This window comes from Camelus bactrianus, chromosome 1 (assembly GCF_048773025.1).
Source record: "Camelus bactrianus isolate YW-2024 breed Bactrian camel chromosome 1, ASM4877302v1, whole genome shotgun sequence".
Lineage (NCBI taxonomy): Eukaryota > Metazoa > Chordata > Mammalia > Artiodactyla > Camelidae > Camelus > Camelus bactrianus.
Genome location: NC_133539.1, coordinates 39,242,426 through 39,258,138, shown reverse-complemented (window position 1 = coordinate 39,258,138; position 15,713 = coordinate 39,242,426). Strand labels below are relative to the sequence as shown.

The window sequence follows — 15,713 nt, the reverse complement described above, 5'->3', positions numbered from 1 at the left end:
TAGGCTACCCTTCCCCTTCAGGTAAATATGTGGCTGGGTTTAAGGTTCGCACAGTCTCTAGACAGACTCTTGGATTTTTACATAGAAACCCCTGGCAATGGGTCATTCTTGTGTTATTTATCCATTTGTAACCTGGGCAGTTCATCAGGTCCACAACAGAGTGGGGCACTTTTACATTTAAAGTCTGTTCCAGGGTGAGTTTGTCTGCTTCGTTGACCAGGAGGGCTGTGGCAGCCAGGGTCTGCAGACAGGGTGGTCATCCTGATGCCACAGGGTCCAGTCTTTTAGACAAATAGGCCACAGGGTGCTGCCATGGCCCCACATTCTGAGTCAGGACTCTGAGATAAAGTCGTAATCTGGTCTGGTGTCAGGGGCCTGTGTCATGGCCCACCCCTCAACATCCAGTGTGTCCCTCTGGGCTCGGCCTTGCAGCCATTTTCATGCTTCAGTGAGAATGTGTCTCTTTTCCTCCATTTTGAAGAGTCACAAGCAGCTGGTGAACATCTCCCCAGGTGGGCCGGTGAGAATGAAAGATAGACTTTACAAGGTCAATGAGAGCCTGCGGTTTGACAACCTGATTACAGTCATTACACACCACCAAGTAGAAATCATCATGGGCTGGACCCAGACCAATATTGGCATGTCTTCGCGACAGAGCCCCATGACTATCCCAGCAACGCTTCGGGGCTGGGCAGGGGCCGGCGCTCCCCGACAGTTGCCATGGCAGCAGCAGTGGTGGCCGCTGAGGTGGAGACGGTTCCGGGGCTGCAGAGGCTGCTGCTGATGCTGCTGTCGCCACCAGGTGGCCGTGGCCGCTGCTCCACCCGCTGTCACTGCTCAGCCCGGCACCCCTGATGTCATCCGCAGCCCGCTCTGACACTTTCTGCTCCCTTTCTTTGGAGGGCAGGCCAAAAATCCTGATCAGTTTACCAGTGGCTCTTCATCTGCTATTATTGTGGAAGCTCTTTGTCTTAATTCTGTTTAGACCATAAAGTGATTGAAATGCCTGCGGTTTTTCGGAATAGGAAGGAGTATGATGGCGCCAATTGAGAAGGTCTGTAGTGCTAAAGAGTTGGTAGTAGAGTACAGGATGTCCAGGCTGAGCAGTCCCATCCTCCCCAACGTGCTGTGGCACTTGTGTCTCCCGCAGCGGCATTTGAAGGGCCGGTGGTGCTGGTCTCCCAGCTTGTGCTGAGCAGAGCCTCCTTCCTACCTCCTTCCTAGGCTGGGGCCTGGGCTCTGCCTCTATGTCCTTAGGTTGGGGAGGTGGTGACACAGAGGGTGGCGGTGTCTCCAATGGGACTGGAGGTGTCGGTGCCCCAGGGGCATATGGAGGGGGCAGGCACATCTCGTCCTCTGTGTCTCCCTGGAAAATAGGCTTTTCTCTGTCTTTTTGGCCTGGACCAGCTGAGCTGCTAATACCTTGCATTGTCCAGGTCCATTTGAGTAGAACCGAATCCATGGGGGTAGAGTCTGGGCAATATTCAGCCAGGAGTCAATGTATGGGAATTGATCTGGGTGGCCTGGGGTTTCAGTAATTATTCGACAGACTGCTCGCACTGTTGCTAGGTCCAGAGTTCCTCTTGAAGGCCACCCAACTCCAAAGGTTGGCCATTCAAGCTCACACAAAGTGTGGAACCTGCCAGGGGTTACTTAAACTCCATAGTCTCCTGAGAACCCCTTTCTGGAATTTTTCATCATGCAGCCTAGGGTGGTGGGTTTCAACTTCGAGCCTCCCATTCTGTCTAGATGTTTAAGGATAATACATCTGTTGCTTTGGGTGTTTGGGAAGGTAGCCTTTATATCTTTTCCTTCTTCACTCTTCAAAACACCAGAGTTCCCAGAAAGACCACTCTCTTGCTGGGTCTATTAGTTGTTTGAAGGTTAATTTCATCAGGGAGTCTGGGTTCCAGTCACAGCTGATGTCTCTGGAGCTCAAGGCCTCAAGCAGTTCCAGGGGCTTCCTCATTAAATCCTCTCTATATCTTGAACTAACGTACCAAGGGCGTGGGACTGACGGCTGATGGCAAGACAAATGGACTAGAAAGGGGACATCCAAGGCTGGGTGAGCCCAGTCCTGAAGAAATCCATCTTCTAAACTCAATTCCTGGGCGTCTGAGGCTAGGCAAAAGGGGCACTCCTTGGGTCAGTTCAATAGGGGAACAATAAGTCTCGGGTGTTCTATGACAGAGCCAGGTAGGAGACTTTTTTGAAGAAATAGCATCCTAGCCTCTGAGGGCACAGGTGGCGTTGACTCATTGGCTCTTTTATGTCTCTTTCCCTCCCAGTGTAGCCACCCTGTGCTGGTGTCACAGACAAGGGAGAGTTTTCGCTGTGTCTGCCTGGCCACTCCCCTCGCGGGGACAAAAGTGCCACTTAGCTTTGGTGGGTCTGTATAAGCCACTGACTCTGATCGGGACCCTGAGGGACTGATACCGCCCTGAGCCATATGAGGTCACCATGGAACTGCAGGTTGGGACTCACTCAAACTCTGTAGCAGAATGCCATGGAGCTACAAACTCAAGCCTGACTGCATGCTTCACAGGCCACACATTCATTCACACACACACACACACACACACACACACAGAGGTTAACAACAGTCCCACCAATCCCAATATCCTGTTTCCTGTAGGAGGGGATCAGCCTCCTCTTCTGTCCACTGGGGCAGGACCTGATTTCTCCCAGGGGGTTCCTACCTTCTCCGGACAGCCACCTGGTGAGTCTGTCTGTCCCTCCACCGAGTCTGGCTCTGGTTGTAGCCCAGCCACCCGGGGGGGCCAAGTCACCATCATGAAAGAGAACCCAGAATACCATCGGGCGGCGCCACCTCGTTCGCTGTCGGAGTCCCGTCCCCCCATCGGCCAGAGCCACCAGTCTAGCGGCTCAAGGGGCTGGCGTTGTTGAATCTCGCTGGGGCCTCCAGAAATGTATGGAAACAACAAGCCAGCCAAGAAACAAGCACCACTTGGAGGGTTGGAGTACTCAGATTTATTACGGCGGCAGTCTCAGAGGGGCTTCTGCTCCAAAGCTCGAGCACCTCCAAGATGTGCGCATGAGGTTTTATAGGGTTAATTACAAGCTTGGGGTATTTGGCCAATAGGCATGGAATAGCTTTAGCAGCATCATTATCACGAAAGTAGAGGCAGGGAGGCAGCAAACCAACATTTCAAGGCCAGATATGTCTCTCTGAAAATCCAGCTGGCTAGGGAAAAAAAAAAAAAAAAAAAAAAAAACATGAGCAGGGAATTACCAAACTAACACTTATGAACTTAGATATATGAGTTAGCCCAGCCCGGCTTTTCCTTCACAGCTTGTTTCTTTCTTTTAAAAATAAAAAGTAACATTTTAATTGAGGAAGAAAATTGAGAATGTAGAAAGCACAAAGAAAACAAATTGCTGTAATCTTACTAATCACTGCTTACTACCCAAATGTTAACTTTTTGGGTTTTTTTCTTCTACCTTTAACCCATGGAATGATATCTCTGTATACTTATTTACAGAAATTATATATACATTTATATACACTTAATTTAAATAAACATTTATACATATATAAATAATATCAGAGTATTGCTACACATAATGTTTCACAAATGATTTTTAATTTAATAACATATCATTCATATTTTCCTATGTTACTAGTTTGAAAAACTTTTGGGTTATCTCCCTGGCTATGTCATTTTCATAAAAACCTATAATTATGTATACACATATTCACATAATCATATTTATCTAATTCTATATTTTTGATTAAACTTAGCAAGAAATACGCCTGACCTATGTGTATTTGGCAAAAATGAAAGACTACTGAGAAGTATAAAATTTGTTTAGTATATGAAATCTGTAATTTTATCTAAACAAAAAGACTTGATCTAGTCAAGGAGGTAAATTTCCCAAATTAATATATACATTTTATAAAGTACATGCAATCACAAACAAAATCATTGGGAGATAGTTTGACTAGTAAATTCTAATTTATCTGGAAGAGGAAATTTGTTTTCTTAAGTAAAGAGATTATTTGAGAAAAATAAAGACGTTCCATGCCCAATATAGCAATACACCATTGAAACTATGCTTGATGTCCTCCCAGTTCACTATGGGTAGGAAGTCATCAAGAGGAAGAGCAGCAGAGTTGATTATGAGCATAGACTTTGGAAAGACAGACTTGGATTCAAATCTGACTTTTCCTCTAATACTTTGGTCAGTAAGTTAAATTCTCTAAGCCTTGATTTCCTCATTTTAAAAGAAAGTTATAATGTGCATTTACAGGTTGTTGCAAGAGTCAAAAGAGAGGATGAATGTGTAGTCTTAACCTTGTACTTGACAGATAACAAGGGCTCATTAATAATAACTTTCAGTATCTGTCTGTCAGCTATTTTCGTTATGCAAAGGAAGGCAGATAAGCTCTTTTGTTAGGGTTTGGTGTCTTGGGTGAGCAAATTTGAGATATGTATTATTCTGTTACCAATTTGTGATGAGGGCAGTTTAACTTTGTACATAAAATAACTTTTACATCTAGCTCAAGCCATCTGAAAGCTGGCACAGAGAACACAAAATAGGATTTTTGTGGGGTAAATGAGATACATCACCTGTAAGGAAAAACATAGGTATAATGTTATAAAAAGAAACATTAAATATTTTCCTAAAAATTACAGACATTATGGTATTTCACAGCTTAACACTTCAGACTGCATCTTAACAAACAAGGACATTTTCCTTCCCACCCACAATACTATTTGGACATCAGAAAGATTAATACTGTTCTCTCAATACCATCTAGGAATTCATCTATATTAAAAATTATCCAATTGTTCTCAAACTGTCTTTTATAGCACTGCATTGTATTTATTTATTGTAGCTATCAAAACTTTTCATCCAGAGCTGTCTCATTTCTTTCCACTTCATTTACTTGTTTTTGTTTTTATTTTTATTGTTAATCATTTTTCTCCCTAATGGCTATGACTTGTTGGACAGATGAGCCAGTTGTTCATTTGTCTTGTGGAAGGTTCCGCATTCTGGATTTGCCTATTGGCTTTGTTTGACTTATTTTCCTATTCCCTGTATTTTTCTGTTGCCAGTGGAAATTATATCTAAAGGCTTGATTAAGCATTTTTGAGAAGAATACTTCATAGACGATGTTATGCACTTCATATTGCATCACACCGGAACGTCTGTCTCATTATTACTGAGGCTTGATGTGAACTGTGGGTTAAGGTAATAGCCAGATCTCTCCACTGTAAAATTATGTGTTTTTCCTAACATCTAGCAAGTAATTAATGATATGATTCTTAAGCACCTTGCAAATATTCCCTGCCCCCATTCACATTTTTGCTAGGGTTTATAGCATCCTTTGATTATCCTTGCCAGAATCAATTATGTCATTAGGAATTTCAAGTGGTAATTTTTTATTGAAGTATAGTTAATTTGCAATATTCTGTTAGTATCAAGTGTACACCATAGTGAGTCAGTATATTTGCAAATTATATTCCATTATAGGTGATTACAAGATACTGAGTATAATTCCCTGTGCTATATAGTAAATGCTTGTTGCTTATCAATTTTATGTATAGTAGTTTGTATCTATTAATCCCATACCCCTAATTTGTCCCTCCTCTCCCTCTCTCTCCCATTTGGTAACCAAAAGTTGGTTTCTATGTCTGTCTGTTTCTCTTTTGTATATATACTCATTTGTATTATTTTAAGATTCAACATATAAGTGATATATAGTATTTGTCTTTCTCTGTCTGATTTATTTCACTAAGCACAATATTCTCTAGGTCCATCCACATTGCTGCAATTGGCAAAATTTTATCCTTTTTTATGGTTGAGTAACATTGCATTGTATATATACCACTTCTTCTTAATGCAGTTATCTTTTGATGGCCGCTTGGTTTGCTTCCATGTCTTGGCTATTGTAAATAGTGCTGCTGTCAACAATATTGCATGTATCTTTTTGAATTAGTGTTTTTGGTTTTTTCCGGATATATACCCAGGATTGGAATGCCTGAATCATATGAAATTTTACTTTTAGGTTTTTAAGGAACCTCTACACTTTTTTCCTTAATGGCTGCACCATTTTACATTTCCTCCATCAGTGTATGAGGGTTTCCTTTTCTCCTCATACTCACCAACATTTGTTATTTGTAGACTTTTTGATGATAGCTGTTCTGCTGTCATCGACAGGTGTGAAGTGATTTCTCATTGGTGCAGTTTTGGGTTTTTTTTGTATTTCTCAGTAATTAGCAATGTTGATCATCTTTTCATGTGCCTTGTAGCTATCTGGATGTCTTCTTTGGAAAAATGCATATTCAAGTCTTCTGCCCAGTTTTTAATTGGATTGTTTGGTCTTTTAACATAGAGTTGTATGAGCTGTTTGTATATTCTGGATATTAACCTCTTGTCAGTCATATCATTCACAAGTATTTTCTCCCATTTTATAAGTTTTCTTTTCATCTTGTTAATGGCTTCCTTTGTTGTGCAAAAGCTTTTAAGTCTAATTAGGTTGTATTTGTTTATTTTTTTCTTTCATTGCTTTTGCCTTGGGAGACTGATACAAAATATGTTACTATGATTTATGTCACAAGTGTTTCTCCTATACTCTCTTCTATGATTTTCATGGTTTCATATCTTACATTTAGGTATTTAAACTATTTTGAGTATATTTTTGTATATGGTATGAAGGAGTGTTCTAATTTCATTCTTTTACTTATAGTTGTCCAACTTTGCCAGCACCACTTGTTGAAGAGACTGTCTTTTCTCCAGTGTATATTCTTACCTCCTTTGTCATTAATTAATAGGTGCCAGGGTTTATTTCTGGGCTCTCTCTTCTGTTCCATTAACCTATGTGTCTGTTTTGTGCAAATACCATACTGTTTTGATTATTGTATATTTGTAGTATAGTCTGAATTCTGGGAGGTTTATACCTCCAGCTTTGTTCTTTCTTCTCAGGATAGCTGTGGCAATTTGGCATATTTTGTGGTTCTATATAAATGTTAAGATTATTTGTTCTAGTCTGGGAAAAATACCATGAATGTTTTGACAGATTTCACTCAGTCTGTAGATTGCTTTCAGTAGTGTGGTCACTTAAATAATATTGAGTCTTCCAATCCAAAGCCACAGGATATCTTTACATTTCTTTGAATCATCTTCAGTTTTCTTCATGAATGTTTTATAGTTTTTACCATATAATTCTTTCACCTCCTTGGTTAACTTTATTTCTAGGTAGTCTACTTTGGTTTGGGATGCAATTTTAAACAGGATTTTTTTTTTTTTTTTTTTTTTTTTTTTTACTTTCTGATATTTCATTATTAGTATATAGAAATGCAACAGATTTCTGTATATTAATCTTGTATCCTGCAGTCTTGCTGAAATCACTTATTGGTTCTAATCGTTTCTGAGTGGGGATTTTAGGGTTCTCTATATAGAGCATCATGCCATTTGCAATTATAACAACTTTACTACTTCCATTCCAATTTGGATACTTTTTATTTTAAAGTGGTAATTTTTTATTCTGTAGTTGATTCCTCAGTTTTAGCTGGCATACTGTAACACATCAGAAATGAGAATAATATGACAAAATGATTTGAACCATATCATATAAAAGAAATAGAAATTTCAATCAAATGTCTAAACATTGTTTAGACTCATTTGACCTTAACAGAAGTTCAGAACTGCTTCTCAAAGTCCCCCAAAAGCCCAGCCTTCCCCTAAGATGCAAAAAAAAAAACTGTTACTAATTCAGTTAAGGCTTATTTGAAATAGTTTAGTCATTCAGTTTACAAATAAATTTGAGTGGCTAGTACAGTAATTATGGTAATATCATTTTAATTTTGTTTCATTTAACTTTGCAAAAATTTTTTCACATAAACTACCTTCTTTCTCTACAGTGTTGGAGCTCCTGACATTTCTCACAGTATCTTGATATAAATGAAAAGAATTCCAAAGTGGTCACACCGGCAGTCTAGAGACAATACCATGTGACAGTGGTTCTTCTTTAAGCGAGGCCCTTTACTGATTTTGTAACTTTGGGAAAGTTAGATCTTAAACTTCCTCATAAAAGTAAAACCTCATAAAAAAAAGTATAAAAATTTTTTTTCCTCATTAAAAAGTATAAAAATTTGTATAGTGATATAGTCTCTGTAATGTACATCCTCATATATTAAATCACCTGATCAGCTTATCACAGGCATAAATGCATATTATTATCACCACTGTACAAATGAAGAAATTACAGCACTATTAGGTTAGCATCAAACATTGTTCTTTCACCTCTCTAAGCAATAGCGGATTTAATGGAGGCTACTGTGATCACTTCTGGCCTTATCTGAGTCATAGTAAAAAATAATAGGTCTTCTGATTTAACATCCTGGGCTTTTCCATTACTCTGGGCTTCCAGACTTGTGAATGGAAGAAATACCTCCTCTTTTCTATTCTTCCAAAGTGCCTGAGAGGGTCAATTAAGATAATTCGGATGAAAACATTAAATTGAGTAAGGTTTAATATGAGATAGTGACTTAGTCCATTCAGGCTAATATCAAAACAAACTATAGTCTGCATAGCTTATGAAAAACAGAAATTTATTTTTCACATTTCTGGAGGCTGGGAAGTCTAAACCCAAGGTGACAGCATGATGGAATTCTGGTGAATGCCCTCTTCCTGGTCCACAGCCTCCACATTCAAATGTGTCCTCACATGGAGAAAAAGGCTAGGGCTCTCTCTGAAACATCTTTTATAAGGCACTAATCCCATTCATGAGGCTTCCACCATATGATTTAAGCAACTTCCAAAGGTCCTACCTCTTAAAAACATCATCTCTGGGGCTTGGGATTCCAACATATGAATGTTGAGGTGACACAAACATTCAGACCATAGAGGTAGGCTTTCCTATGTAGTAGAAGTCAGAATTCAAACTCTAAAGCAGTGGCCATGGATGCTTGAGCATTTTACTGCTTTGTCTCTCAAAAGGTGGTCCAAGGCCCACCTGCATCAGAATCACCTGGGATGCTTCTGAATAATGCAGAACCTCAGGCCCGCCAATGATCTGCTGAATCCAGCAGTATGGAGAACTGTCCAACCTAAAGAAAATATCTGCTGAACTATGAGATTCTAAGAAGACAAAAAAAAAAAAAAAAGAATTTGTAAGAAAGAGTTACAGGCAGCTTTTTTGTGAACTGTCTGGATATGCATGGTATAACTCCCCAAACTGATTACCTGATGGGAGTTTAAAGAAATTAGTGTCATCTACAGTGTTTTCATGAATGCATTTGCTTTCAGACAACAAACTCCAGGTCCACACTCACTATCATTGAGATAGTTGTTTTCAACTATCAAGAACAACCAGAGAACAAGAACCATCTCAGGATTTTACTTGTCTCTTAAAACAGGAACTTTCAAACTGGCCTGCACATTGGCATCACCTGGGCTGTTAAAGATAGACCAAAGCTGGGTCACATCTCCAGAGAACCTGATTTCCCTGGTCTGAGATTGCATCAGAGGATCTTTATTTGAAAAGACCTTAGGTGATGCCATCATGCCCCTAGGATTGTGACCCACAGTCTCAAATAAATATATATACTGTGCAGTACACAGCAGGTATATATCATTATTCTGGTTGTCTTGTCAAAAACATGGAAGAATAAAAGTCTTGAGAGAAATGGGCTAAAGCATCATAAAGTAGCCTTTTTGATAGACAAATCACTGTAGCAGTCACACAGAGAAGTTCCTCTAGTCCGTGCTAATCATCTCATCTCCGTCAATGGCTTGCTAAGTTTCATCATGGTCTCCAGTCATTACCAACACTGGCTGCACATTATAATCACTTGGAGCAGTTTCTAAAAGTACAGAAGCCTGAAACCTCCTTCTAGAGACTCTAATTTGTTTGGTTTGGGTTGATAACCAAGAGTGGGAACCACTATCTGTACTCTCTGTACTCTCTGGGTGAGGAAGAAGAAAATATGCAAGGAAGAAGAAAATATGCAAGACCTGGTTGATGACACTTAGTCTAACTCTGTTACTTGTTATCAGAAGGGTCTGATGCATCAAAAAATTATGCAGTTTTATAGTACTCTGTAAACTGAACTGTGACGCACCTGATTATGAGGCTACTCAGTGGATTCCAAGCCATCTTTCATTTAAAATAGGAAACCTTGAAAAATAAGTTTCTGCAAAGAGCTCACAGGATCCTATGGAAAACCTAGCACAGGGACCTGAACTTACACGTAAAATATACGAAGTTAGGAAGCATATCCAGAGGGTTCCTTTCACTCCCTTACCCCAGGGCACATGGTGGCATGAGAAGAAGCAGTTGGCGGTATTCTGGCCGCATCTCCTTCCCTGTGCTCTTCAGCCATCAGCGTCAGGTCATTCTGTTGTCCTGTTTTACTCTCATGAACATACTTACTTGTCCTTAGTCACCTTTGGCTTTTGGCTTTTATTCCCTCACCTATCTGGTGTTTTCCTCCCCCTCACATAACACCTTACAGGAATGTAGAAAAAGCAAAGGGCAGAGGAAAAAAGCATGGGCTCGGGCATCCCACTGCCTGAAATAATAAAGTTATAAAGGAGACAAAGAATGACTATCTATTGACACATAGCAATTGTGTAACAGCCAAGCCTAAATAGCCTGTATGGCAAATAGAAGAAGGAGAGGAAGCTTTGCCACTGGCCTTGACTGTGGAGGGATGGAGACAGGAGCTCCTTGCACCACAGGGAGCAAGCTGCTTAGAAGGAGCCCTCACAGCAGAAGGCGGAGCTCAGATGCAGGGACAGTGACTAGGGTCTCAGGAAACTAGGCTGACACACCTGTGCTGAAGGCAGTCTGCCCACCTTGGGCTTGGGGTTATCTGACCCACAAGTGGTTTATTCCCTTAAATCAATGAACAGGCTAGAGGTGAGGAGAATGCATCATGTATATGAGGATATTTTTCCCGTATTTTCTGCTAGGATATTGACAAGGCCAAATGTAATAAAGTCAGGAGACCAAAGGGCAAAAGGACCAGATGGAAAACATGCATAGCTTTTGTAAGGAAAAATCCATTTAACTTATGTAATTATCAGTCGATCAAGCACACCTGCTATTTCAGGTAGCTGTCAATTCCAGAAAAAAAAAATATATATATACACACACATCTGTATTCAATCATTGTAAGTTTGTCAGAAACAATGTATTCAGAAGAATACTTAATAAATTTAAAGAAGTTTTTAAAACTCAGAACTTTTCATTATGTTGCAGGAAATTATTTTAAGTTAAAAAAATTATTTTAAGTATTAAAAAATTTGCATATCTTTTCATGAATGCAATACAAATATAAGTTAATTTTAAAAATTACTGTTAAACTTCCTAAATAATCATTTAAATGCCTCAAGATAAATATATCTTGTCATATTTAGTCTAACAATATTACTTTGTTGTACATATCATTTGGATCATCATAAATAGCCACTAAACGGGAGATTTTTTTTTAATTACACAAGAATGACTTAGGAGGGCATGAGTAATTTTAAACAGAGAATTTACACACTGAGTCTTCCTTTAAAAGAATATAAGTTCTAAAGAGTTTTAAAATGCATATATTTGAAAACACAAGTGCTCATCTATATCACAAACTTAGGAATTTGGGGACTTCAGTCTCAATTTCATCTATAAGGACAGATTTAAACCAACAACAGCAAAAAGTCAATGATGTCTATCCTTACTGTGCTCACTAATATTTTAATGATCACATTAACCTAATTCTTAGACAAATATATCTAGTGTAAATATTATTATCCATGCATTTAACAATTACTTATTTAGACCATACCATGTGCAAAGCCCAGGGCCAGTTATTATGCTCTGTTTAAACAGAGAGTTAAAAGGAGCGAACAGTGACTATTTTCCTGGAAAATGTTTATGTTTTTAGCACTTTTCTCAGGGCACCTAAAACGTCCTTGTTCCTTAGGCTATAAATAAAAGGGTTTAGCAAGGGAATTATGACTGTGTAGAATAGTGAATACACTTTATCTTGGTATTGATCTGGGCCAGACCCAGGACGCACATACATGAAGAAGAGAGTGCCATAGAACAAGGAAACAGAGAGCAGGTGGGCACTGCACGTAGAGAAGGCTTTGCTCCTGCCCTTTTTGGGCTTCTTTTTCAGGATGGCAAAAAGGACACCAGTATAAGAGACTATAATGGACATAAAAGTAAAAGCCTGTATACAAGTGGCAAAAATAAAAAGCACCAGTGCATTAAGGTGGGTCAGTGCATGAAATTGTGAAAAGTGGCAAGATTTCACAGTAGAAATGATATATTATATTGGATCTGCAGAAGGTTAATGTAAATAACAATCCTACATGAATCACAGGATGCAGAAAACCAATTACATATGACACACTCACCAGCCAAGTGCAGAGTCTGGTGGACATCACCACTGGATAAAGCAAGGGCTGGTGTATGGCCACATAGCGGTCATAGGCCATCACTACCAGGAGGAAACATTCTGTGGTTGCACTGGCACCAAAAAAATAGTATTGGGCCATACATTCAAAGAGGGATATCATTTGACTCTTGTCTAAGATGTTGACAAGCATCCTGGGGGGTCACAGAGGATGAAGAAAAGGCATCTGCAAAGGCTAAACTGCCCAGGAATACGTACATGGGGGTGTGAAGATGGGGGTCCTTCCAGATGAGAAAAATCATCCCAAGGTTGCCCACCATGGTGGTGAGGTAGATGCTCAAGAACACCAGAAACAGGGGAACCTGCAGCCCTGGAAGATCTGTAAGTCCCGTGAGAACAAACTCAGTCACCAGCGTCTTGTTTGCCTCCATCAAATGTACTCAGGCTGTCACTGCAATAGGAGAATGGAAATGAAAAAGTTAATCAAGATTCATGAAAACTTATCTTAGGTGTCAATGTCATATTTCTCTATTTCACATGTACTTTACTGGGCAAATATGAAGATACAGGGTTTTGTCTTTTTAAAAACACACAGAAGAGTATTAAGTATATTATAAAGAATTTTGATGAGGAAGCATTTTTTAGATACTTTTTAAAAATCTATATACATTTACTTAGAGGTTTCTGGAGGAGGCTCTAGACATAATTTGTCACTCATAAATACCTTAAAACTGAATGTGTTAACAGTGAAATGTTGTACAAAGTTAAGAATAAAAAATACATAATGCATTTTATTCTACAATCTCTAAAAAGTGAGACTCTCGTTCAGGTTCCAAAATGTTTTCACCATTTCTCAAGAACTCTTTTGTAACTTTTCTACTGAACCAAAAAATGGGCTATATCTTTGTACTACTGATATGTGTTATTATTTCCTACTAAGACATTAATGGATAGAGTAATAAGACAGTAAGTTAAAATTTCATTTTTGCTGTTTCCAGTCTCTTCTTACGTTGTTTGATTATGTAGTCATCAAAATGTACCCCAAATTTCTAGTAGGCTCTTGGTTATACATTCTTCAAATGACACCTAAATTTCAAATAGACTCTTTAATTTTCTCAAGAAATTCTCATATGTGAACATAATCATTCATTCAGCCATCAAACATTTATTTAATGCCTCCTAAGGTGTGGTACTGTCTGTCCTAGCTCAGTCACACATTAAAACCTAACTGTATTTCACCAGTGATGCTAAAATAACCCCTCCTGTAAGAAGAAAATAAAAATAGGCATTAGCCAGCTTATCTGCAGATTTGGGAAGAATCTAAGAGCTAAGACTCTCCATATTAATGTAGACAATTATCATGCAGTTAACCAAGAATGTTTTTAATATGTAAGAGGCACATAATTCTAAAACAATTATAAGGATTTCCCTTCCCTGCCCTTTTTGAGATTACAAGTGTGAGTATGAAAGCCAGGGTAGAAATATAACATTACAGAAGACAGCACAGTGGAAAGAATAGCCACTGTTTTGAATATCTGGATGCAATTTAAATAGTAAAAAATTAAATTTTGTATAAATCCAAATCAAATGAGGAGAGAAGATGAAGCACATTAGTAGGTAATGGCTAATATGAAGATAGGAAGGCAGAAAAGAGCCTCAATCTAAAAATGTATCTGTTAGTTTGATAATCCTGGGAATCAAGTGGAAACCCGGGGAGGGTAGAGGGTAAACCTAAATCCACATCCTCAAAATGCGTTTTATCAATGACAAATGATACATATTCAAAACATAAAATGTGTTTTGTGCATTCAAAGTGTTGCCTCAGTTATCTAAAGACGGGTCTAGCCGTTTAGAAACGGCTGCTCTAAGTTTATAACTGTGCAAGAGAATACTTACAAGTCTTGGATTCATATCTCGCTGACTTTCATGACATGTCCAGCCAAGTGAGAGACATTCCAACACATATTTTTATTTCTATAACCTAGTCACCAATTCTGCACAATGTAGCTGAAGGTTTCACGGCCAAGTCTCTGCTGTGCTGAAATGTTTTCTCAAAGTGCTTGCTTTGTAATTCAGAAAAGAAAACCATGTAGAAAATTTGAGTAAGATAGGGTTTGTGATTTCAGTTCTGATAAGAATAATCTTTGAACAGTAAATACTTTGAAGAATTGGGGTATTTTCTACAGAAAGTCATGGAGAGGGGTTTTTTTTTCTTTCTTTTAAAAGGGAGGCTACATTAAAAGAAACAGTTCTGCATCTTCATAGGGAATAGTATAAGAGAAAATTTGTTTGAGATTTATGTTAGACTTTAAATAATACAAAAGAGGGGCTGGTAACATTAGCAGTGGTCACTGAGTAAGCACACTGCTGTCAAATCTCTGAAAGTACCAGATTATCTTCATTTTACCTTCTGTCTAGAATACAATAATGAGGTGTGGCTCTGGGCAGATGTGGGGAACTCCTTTCTGCTCATTTCCAGAGAAGTACAATCTAAAAAAGAACCAGGTTGAAGGCAAAGGCATTTACTGTTCTTAAAAGCCCCATAACTCTATGATTCTTCACTGTTAAGAAATCTTCCAAATTCTATGACAGTATAGTAAAGCCCAGAATGAATTCTACTTTTGAAGATACAAAGTAGTAAACAGATTTGTTCTATAACTTATTATCCTGGCAAAGAAAATGTTCACAGAAATGTAACAAAATTTCTGAGTCAGTTCCACCTCTAAATTATTAAATGATTATGCCTAAACCACTTTATGACCTTGTTTTAAGGTTCTCACTGGTAAAACACTGGATTTTCTAAGGAACATCTGCTCACAGTCTAAGACTATGACTCCTCTTTGCTATTTAGTATATAGCAGAGTATAGCAATTAAGCTGTATATGTAAAAGCATTAATTCTGTATATGTAAAAGCATTAATTCAAATCTTCACTCTATAAATATATAGCTTGTATCCTTAAGGGTTCAGAGGTTTGAATATGTTTATTTAACTATTCAGTTTCAGATTGCTTTCTGCTCCAATTAGTAGATAAATCATCTGAAAAAAAAATTCAGATATTTTGACAGCTCCTAAGAAACTCTTGGTATTAAAATGATATGTTCTATCACTTTTCATGGAAAGAATAATGACAATAAAATAAAGCACTGCATTCTCACCCAGTTCCAATAAGAAGATGCAGAGATGCCATAAGATATAAAATGTCATGAAGAACTCATGCTATAAGAACAAAAATGTCCAAAACAATTATTCATCTCATATTAATCTTCTTTAAGAATGCAGCTTGGAAGGAAAGATATTTATGTCCTCTCATCTTCATGTCTGTTTGTGAAGA

At 38.5% G+C, this 15,713-nt stretch overlaps 1 pseudogene; it reads right to left on the bottom strand.

Moving 5' to 3' along the window:
- Positions 1-11,891: 11,891 nt before the first annotated feature.
- On the bottom strand, positions 11,892-12,814 carry LOC105077934 (olfactory receptor 5AC1-like; annotated as a pseudogene).
- Positions 12,815-15,713: the final 2,899 nt, after the last annotated feature.